The sequence below is a fragment of the Lottia gigantea genome, assembly GCF_000327385.1.
Source record: "Lottia gigantea unplaced genomic scaffold LOTGIsca_4, whole genome shotgun sequence".
Classification (NCBI taxonomy): domain Eukaryota; kingdom Metazoa; phylum Mollusca; class Gastropoda; family Lottiidae; genus Lottia; species Lottia gigantea.
In genome coordinates, this window is record NW_008709379.1 from 6121664 (window position 1) to 6128568 (window position 6905).

Genomic DNA, 6905 nt, shown 5'->3' on the forward strand with positions numbered 1-6905 from the left:
GTAATTACTCTGTGGCTACAGGCGTTTATAAATCGCAATTTTGGCCTTGAGGAAAAATGGAGTACAGTGGTTTAACCTATTTTCGTGCATATAAGGATTCAACACCAAATTTCGTCAAAGTTAAAAAAACGGAAGTTTTTAAAAATGTCTTAGATGTTTCCTCAGATATTCTATGTAGTATAATTAAAATTGGTTTGTTTCAATTTTCTTTATGAATCCCTCACTTTGACCCATATTTCGTGAGTAACCAACTTGACAACGGCGGCAAAATGTGTCACCTATTTTCGTTACAATGTTTGATCTATAAGTAAGTCTAGAAAAACACTTTGTATGCATACCCAGTGATATAATTAACTTCTCATTAACTTAAATATCATTTATTATTTATGACAATTCCTCCACGAAACCATGATTTAAAAAAAAATAGTGTCTGTCAAAATAAGATACGTAGAGTGATTTATTGCTAAACAACATAAGAATATGGCCCACATTGTGTTCTATAGAATTTTACTGCTGACACGGAATCTGCTAGTTGATCGCGTGACTTCATTCTTTGGACTCTATTCTAGTAGACAACACTTGGCATTCCAATTACAGCTCGGGATTATAAGGAAATTCGGCCGATATAAAATTGTGACGTTTGGTAATAACAGAAATCCACCATTTTGTATTTGTCAAAGTAAACATTAATACATTTTACCTTGCTTGAAACTACTGAATTAATTCTACTAGCTGATATTGTACAGAAAACCCATGTTTATCAAAACAAGCAAATGTTGGGGTCACGCGGGGTCGCACATGTTACAGTTACAACCGTCTTTCTCATTCGACATTGCTTGTTTTTCTCAAAGCAAAAATTTCCTAGCAAAAATTAGTCTGAAAATGTATCATGAAAGTGGGCGTATCTTGCTATGTTTATGTGAAGTGAAACTTACCAAAGTTAAACAATTTAAAAGGCTTAGCCATCATAGGAACTTTTTGAAATTCATACCATACTATCACACACTTATCCCCATTCGAAATATAAAATATAAAAGTTGCTGTCCCCCTTACTTTTTGTATGGAGGCCCATTAAAGACATACACCAATCAACATATATATGGCCTATATGAGAATCTTACAATTTGCGAGGCTTAGCCTTCATAGAAACCTTTTGAAATTCATAACATATGTATCTCAAACTAGTCCTCATTCCAAATATCAAATCATGAAGTTGCTGTCTCCCTTACTTTTTGTACAGAGACCCATTAAAGAGATACACCAATCAACATAAGCTTCTACATGTATATTGCCTGTATGAGAATATTGCTCAGAGTTTACGGATAATTTGCAAGTCTTAGCCATCATATGAACTTAATGCAATTCATACCATACTATCTCACACAAGTCCTCATTCGACATATCAAATCACAAAGTTGCTGTCTCCCTTACTTTTTGTACAGGACCCATTAAAGACATACACTAATCGACTTATATATGACCTATATGAGAATATTACTCAGGGTTAGGGGCAATTTGCGAGACCTTTTGAAATTCATGCCATACTATCTCTAACTTTCCTGGGAGGAAGTGTGTGTATTCTAAATGTCAAATGTCTGAGCCTTATAATTCTACGGACCTGAAGATATTCTAAAACAAATGGTATGCAGTTGAAAATTATATTTTGAATGTTTATGAAATGAGAGAAATAATTCAATTCAGAGCTCAATGTAGTCAGAGAGTAGATCTATTTTGCAAAATATAAAAATCGCAGCCAAAGATCAGGACAGGGCTCTGTTTTTTTTTTTTTGTACAGCAAATCTCATGTTTCTATAATAAGTAAATCAGTATTAAGGGCTGAGAGCCGGCTGACTCTTAAGAGCACTGGCACAGGCATCCAAATTTTTCTTCCCTTTGAGGAGGATTCAAACCCACAGCACTTATTTGCCTAGCAGACAAACTTGCTACTGAGTGATCTATTCCATTGCCACAAACAAGACAGGCAAGGATAGGTATTAGATGATGGGAGCCGACTCTAAAAAGAATTTTCCTTATCTCGAGGAGGTATCATTATGTATCGTGACACAGGTATCGTAAATTGTCACTGATATATAATACCAGCACTACCATATGACAAATTAGTCAAACCTATGATAAGCTCATCACTAGTAGAAAGCTAGTAGTGCTAAATATTAGTGAGAAAATTGTAGATTCTAGAGCTCCTGGAAGGACCTACTTTTCTGAATATACCCTCAATATAATCATAAACGATATATATATTATTTCATCTGATGATGACACATGTAATTTGTGTTGAACGTTATGTGTTTAATATTTTTTTATTTAAGAAGTGCTCTTATTCCATAATATTGTCTTATGTTTGTCAAATATCTTAAATACGTTAGACTTCTTGTATGATTTGACACAGATTGGCAACAACCCTTTATATTATGAAAAATTGTTATGGAATTAACCGTATAGAAATTTTGCAAGAACAAGAAACATAAACTGTGAATTAGTTAGGTATATTTTTTTTCTTTTCAGTGGGAAAACCAACAATGTCAACACCCACACAAAGTACCAATGATAATGGACAGACTTCAGCTTACAGTGCTTACACAAATAACTTCAATTATGGTTATAATTATACAACAGGACAGTATGACCCAGCTGCATATGCACATTATTGTAATGCTTATAATCAGTATTATGGTTATAATCAACAATACCAATATGATGCCGCTACTGGACAATATAACTATCATCCAACTAGTCATACCACTTCAGTTCAATCTCAAACTTCTCAGAATCAGGTAACTACACAAACACCTGTTGCTATTACCACACCAGCATCAACAGCATCTAATGTTCAACAGCCAACAATGATTGGTCCACAGTTACCACCACCACCTCCACCAGCTATTACAGTATCCCAAACTGTAACAACATCTCCTTATACCTACTCAGCAACTCAGACAGCGGCAAGTTCAGTTCCTGCAGTATTACCTCCTCCACCACCTCCTCCTGTTCCTGTTCTATCATCCTTCTCCAGTACAATGTTCCCGCAGCAATCCAATGTGATGATGCCAGCTACTCCTTTAGTGGCGCCACCCATAACTAGTAATCAACAATTTGGTTCCAGTGCTGCAATTCAACCGCCAACTAATACATTATCCTTTAATACTGGAATGATTACTGCTGTTAGTAGTCAGTCAGCAACTCCAGCAGTACAAACACCACAGTTCACAGTTCCACCCCCTTCTGTTACAACAGCACTGCCGAACTATGGCTATGGATATGGATATGATTATAACTTCTTTAATCAGCAATATGATAACACATCCCTGAATATGAATACCAGTGCAGGAACTAGCAATCCAGCAGCTGCTTCTACTGCGTCTATCAATACAAATTATGGACAACAATATCCTTATTCAAACCAACAGCAAAATAACTTTCAAAACTACCAGCAAGGACAATATAACCAAATGTCAAATCAACAACAGTCATACAATACAGAAAACCAATTGCAGTATAAGCAGACCAGTCAAAGTTATTCCACTCCAACCAATCAGTTAGGTGGAACTAACTCCTATAATTGGATGGATGCTTATAAAGTAAACAATCAACAAAAATTTACAACCAATACAGGAAATGATCCAATAGGACAGAAGCCTGCTCATCAAACAAGTAAGCATGGAAATATGAATAAGAAAGGGAAGAATAAAAGAAATCAAGATCACAGTTTGAAACAACAAGTTGAAACTACTGTTCCAGAGCCAGAAAGACCAAAAGAAAAACTTGTATTAAGTAAAAAAGTTGGTCCTGCTGATGCTTCGAAACCGAAAGGCACATTTGCTGCCTTGTTAGGAAGTGTTGAATTTGAACCAGATGAGTATGATCAATCTACAGAATCAGAGTCAGAAGATGAAATACCTGAAGAAAAAAAAGATAAGACTCCAATCGGTACAGCATCATTTTTGGCAAAGGCTTCAAATAAAACTCCTTTTAACAATGAAAAATTTTCTGATCTTCATGGTGTTCCAAAAAAGCAGCCCAAATCGTTTGCCACTAAGCCTGCAGCTTCAGCAAATTTGGAATTTGATCCAGAAGCTTTCGGATTACCAACCTCATTCACAGGTAGACTACCAAAAGTAAATGACACTGCTCAGTCTGCAGCTGCTGAACAAAATAGAAGACAGCCACCTGTGAGAGAATCTTTCCGACCTAAACAATCATATTATGATTGGAAACCAGCAGCAAGAAACAATTTCTTAAAAAATAAACAATCTGATGAAATAGATGATGTAAGCGCAAGGTATGATGCAGACTTTCAGGAATCATATAGTGGTAGACCAAATTGGAATAACAAGGATGATCCTAATAGAAGATTTAACAGTAATCATAACAACCTAAAACCATTAAGTAGTTCTTTTGATGCACCGTTTCAATCAGGATTTGTAGAAAATATGCCAAATTTGAAGCAACCTCCGCCCATAACTAATAGAAAATGGATGGGTAATAAACCGAATGTTGTTTCTTCATTTGATGCTGATGCAATTGCTTCTCAAGATCCATATTTTTATGAGAATCATGACTGGAATGATCCAGGAGAAGGTTCATATAATATGAAGTACAGTGGTTATTCAGAGTTTTCATCTAATGAACCGTTCCAAAATTTTCACAATTTGGACAAACCAAACAATCAAAAAGGAAGTCAACAATTTGATTCTAGAAACAATGAGAATGATCTGATTACTGATTTTAAGAGGACCAATAGAAGTTCTGAGAAACAGCCTGTTAACCAGCTATTTGAAGGTGAAGATAGAGATGACCGGTTTCCAATGGATAGGTTTCAAAAGAATAATGCGCCATTTAAGAGACATTTGCCACCAAGAAGCCCTTTTGAAAGTACAAGTTTTGAATCTGGACCTCCAACATCATTTGCAGGAACAATGAATACTCTTATAACTAAATTTTTGAAAAAAGAAACTCAAAACCCATCATTACCTCCCCCATTTCCTACCAAAAGTACATCACAATCACATAACCATGAGTTAGACATGGCTACTTTTGGACTCCCAACTTCATTTGCTGGTAAAATAACATCAAAAAACAATCAACAGAGAAAAGATGATAGTCAATATACAGATAGTATTCAAGATGAAGATTTTAGGTATGGTCAGTCTTCTATTTCCAGATGGGATGATGTTCAAGATACAGATTGGCGAAATAATCAGAAAAACACCTTCTTAAAGGATCCTTCCAATGGAAGATTTTCAAATAGGAACAAAAATTTTGATATGAAGAGCAGAAATACTGATTTTGTCTCAAATGATCCATACTTTCAGCATAGTGAACATTTTGATTCTGAGGATTTGAATAATTACGATGAACCAGGCTATGCTCCAAGAGGTGAGGTTGATACATTCAGTGGCAAAAGGAAATCATTTGAAGAAAAAGATTCTTTGATAGAGGATGCAAAAGGGAAACTTGACCACTGGTTTGGAAGAGATAAATCTAATGTAAAGCAACCATTCAAAGGATGTTTTAGTAATACAGAAGAACCATATAAAAGGATGAAGCCAGCTGAAAACACACTTTTTGAAAGAAAATTTCAAACTTCAAAGTTTGCACCAGAGCCTTTTAAAAGAATTTTTTTGCCTTTAGATGCATCTAACAGGGAAGAAACAGATAAGCCGTTAAAGAGAATATATCCACTGGACAATACTGGAGAGCATATCAAAAGATTTCAGTCAGATCATGTGGTGAATGACCCAATAAATCGGAAAAATTCTGTTGACAATCCTTGTATTGAATCATTTAAGCGATCTCGTTTCAGTGATGTTACTCCATTTGGTCAAGAGCCTCCATTAACATTTCACACTCAGGCTATTGGAAGAAAACATTTTCCATCAGATATTGAATCAGCTGACACATTTCCAGGTTCACTTTATGGAGGTCCATCACCATCACATAGACCTACTTCATTTAGGAGAGGACCTCCTCCATCTGACATTTCTTTTGAACCATTTAAGAAAGACCTACCAAATCTTAATACTGAAACATTTGAAAGAGGATTCCTTTCTTCTGATGTTACAATTGAGCCTTTTAAAAGACTATCAGATGTTACCACAGACAGATTCAGAGGAAAATCTTCTGATGATGTTGTTCTTGAGCCCTTTAGGAAAGGCCACAGTTCTACTGGCCACGATGCTACAATGGATCATTTCAGTAAAGGCCCATCGTTCAGTGGTGTTAAAACTGAGCCATTCAGTAAAGATCCATCTTATAAAAATGTTACTATTGAACCTTTCAGGAAAGGTCCATTGTTAAGTAGTGTTATGAAAGAAATCAATATTGAGTCTCATTCTATCTCATCTGATGTTACAATTGAACCTTTTATGAAGAAACATTTTACTACTAGTAGAAATAATAGTGTAGAAACCCCAAGAGATAATTCAATGTTTAAAAAGGATTTTCCTCTAAAATCAGAAGTCCCAACTTGTAGGAATAAAACTAGCTTCACTGATCAACCAATAGTTCGGGATTCTAAACACATCAAAAAACCTGACATTCAAGGTTCATCGCATCCTCTTGTTACCAAACTTGTTGGAACTAAACGGTCAAAGGAGATTTCAACTGTTAAAAGTTTGACACAGGAAATAAAAACTACTGTCAAAATATCAAAATCTCCATCTGAAAACACTTTAATTGACAAATCACTTAATACAAGGCCTCCTTCACCCAAATCAATTATTCAGAAGTCTGAATCATCACTGCAGCCTCTGTTGGAGCCTGTCAAATCAGTTTCATCTACCCAAACTTCGAATTCCAAAGAAAGCTCAACAGTGACAAACCCTAAACCAAACAGCACTTTGGCCTTTTTGAAATCAATAATGAACAGAAAAGCTGGAAGTTCTGTT